This window comes from Ranitomeya variabilis, chromosome 2 (assembly GCF_051348905.1).
Source record: "Ranitomeya variabilis isolate aRanVar5 chromosome 2, aRanVar5.hap1, whole genome shotgun sequence".
Classification (NCBI taxonomy): Eukaryota; Metazoa; Chordata; class Amphibia; order Anura; family Dendrobatidae; genus Ranitomeya; species Ranitomeya variabilis.
This window is the reverse complement of record NC_135233.1, coordinates 369,104,707-369,107,619: the sequence shown is the minus strand read 5'-3', so window position 1 is coordinate 369,107,619 and position 2,913 is coordinate 369,104,707.

Here is a 2,913-nt window from a genome sequence, read left to right as displayed (position 1 = left end):
CACACTTGTTTTTTGTTTGGCTTTTTTGCTAGGTTCCTTAAATGCTAAAACTGACCTCCCATTATGATTCTCCAGGTCAGTACGAGTTCATAGACACCAAACATGTGTAGGTTCTCTTTTATTTAAGTGGTAAAAATAAATTCCAAATTTTGCTTAAAAAAAAAATATTGCGCAATTTTCTGATAACGGTAGCGTTTCCAATTTTCATGATCTGGGGTCGGGTGAGGGCTTATTGTTTGGGTGCCGAGCTGACGTTTTTAATTATACAATTGTGGTGCAGATACGTTCTTTTGATCGCCCGTTATTGCATTTTAATGCAATGTCACAGCAACCAAAAAAGCGTAATTTGGGCGTTTTGATTTTTTTATCGCTATGCCATTTAGTGATCAGGTTAATCCTTTTTTTATTGATGGATCAGGCGATTCTGAACTCGGCAATACCAAATATGTGTAGGTTTGATTTTTTTTTATGTTTTATTTTGATTGGGGCGAAAGGGGGGTGATTTGAACTTTTAGATTTTTCTATATTTTTAAACACATTTTTTTTAATTTTGGCATGCTTCAATAGCCTCCATGGGAGGCTAGAAGCATGCACTACTCGCTCGCCTCAGCTACATAGAGGTGATGCACAGATTACCTCTATGAAGCAGAATTATAGCATTGCTATGAACGCCGACCACGGGGTGGCGCTCATAGCAATCTGCCATCAAAAACCATAGAGGTCTTGAGGAGACCTCTGGTTGTGATGGCAATGTACCGCTGACCCCCGATCATGTGACGGGAGTCAGCGGTGCGAGCACTGCCGGCCGCATGGCCGGGAGCGCTAGTTAAATTCCGCTGTCAGAGTTTGACAGCGGCATTTAACTAGTTAATGGGCACAGGCGGATCGCAATTCCACTCATGCCCATTGCACGCACATGTCAGCTATTGAAAACAGCTTACATGTCGTGGCTTTGAGGTGGGCTCATCGCCGGAGCCCACCTCAAAGCGGAGTTTCTGCCAGCTGACGTACTATTCCATCAGCTGGCAGAAAGGGGTTAAATATCATTCTATTAGTCGCTGCTCATTGTTCAAGCTTATCTAGAGCCTTCTGAATCATTTTTCTGTTTCCTCTAGTGTTAGTTATCCCTTCTAGCTTTGCATCTTCTGCAAATTTGATAAGTTTACCTTCAGTTACCTTATCTAGATCATTATAAAACTGTTGAACATTGAATGTTTAACACCGGGGCCAGGATAGAGTCTTGTGGTATCCCACTTGAAGCTCTCTTTCAATTGGATGTGCTACCATTTATTACCTCTCTTTGAGTATGATCACTGAGTCAGTTATGAATCCACCTAACCATAACTTTGTTTATCCCATACTTGGGTCATTTTTTCAATAAGTATAGTATAAGGTACTTTAACAAATACTTGCTGAAGTTGAGATATACTATATATGACACATTTCTCTGATCCACCCAGTCAGTAATTCCATCATGAAAGGAAATTAGATTTGTCTGGCATTACTTGTTTGCTACAAACCCATGCTGGTTCTGGTCAATAACTGTATTCTTTCCTGGTATAAGTAAGGCTAACTGACATCTAATTTCCTTGTTCCATCTTCTTTCCTTTTTTGAAGATAGGGTCAATATTTGTCCTTCTCCAATCTTCTTGGTCTTCAGTTTTCTAGTACTTCATCCACACAATCTCCCCCGCATCGCGCTCCTACACTGGCGTACTTCTCTGACCTGTTGAGGGCAGAGCAAAGTACTGCAGTGTGCAGGTTCTAGGAAAGATCAAAGAGCCCCGACACATGCGCACTGCAGTACCTTGCTCTGCCCTCAACAGGGCAGAGAAGTACGCTTGTGCAGGAGCGCGATGCCTAGGAGGCACTGTGGATGATGCAGGGACGCATCATCCACAAGAACCAAGAAAGAGGACGGCCACAAGAAGATGGGAGGCACCGGACCAAAACCTGCGACACCCCTCAGACGAGACCGCCCTGCAGGTGAGTATAATAAAAGTTATTTTTTTTCTCTTACAGGTCGGGTTGGTGGCCGATATACAGCATTTTAGAATGCTGTATATCAGCCCCGAAACTGGTGGCCTTGTTTCATATTGACCAAAACTGATTGCAGGTTCCATTTAAAGTCTGAGTCCTCGCTGACCTTCCTCCTCTTGTAATCCAAAAGTCGAGCATTGCATAATTGCTCCCTCATAAATTCCCAGCCACCATTACTTCCTCAACCATATCCTCCATGTTAGTAAGAATTAGGTCCAAGATTGCAGATTCTCTTGTTCTCTCTTCTACTTTTTGAAATATAAAGTTGACAGCAATAGAAGATAAGAATTTTCTGGACCCATTACAATTGACTGACAGAGATTCCCATCAAATATCTGGATAGATAAAATCTCCCATGATCACTATGTTCCACTTTTTTGAGAACAGAGACATATAATATAAAAGAGTTCTATATCTTCTATATTTTCAGTCTGCCCAAGTGGCCTATAGTAAACACCTACAGTAGTGTCTTTTCTCTTCTTCTCTTGTATTCTTACCCATACAGTTTCTGCAGAGCTACCATTCTCTGAAGCATGGATCTCTGTGGAGATATATGTTTTCCTAACATGCAATGCAACAACTCCTCCCCTCTTGTTAATCTTGTTTCTAATAAATAAGTTGTAGCCTTTAAGGTTTGTATTCAAATCACATGTATCAACCTACCAAGGTTAAGTGATATCTATGACATCATATCTTTCTTCTTGTGTTAGCTGCTCCAATTCTCCTTGTTTGTTTCCCATGCTCTGTGCATGTCAGTTTGAAGTCGGTTTCTCTTGTGCCTTTTTTCATTCAGAGTTTGTTGGTTTTGTTCTTTATTTCCACTTCTAATAGCAGAGTTCTCAAAAGAATTCATTAGCTGCTTATTTTTTCCTG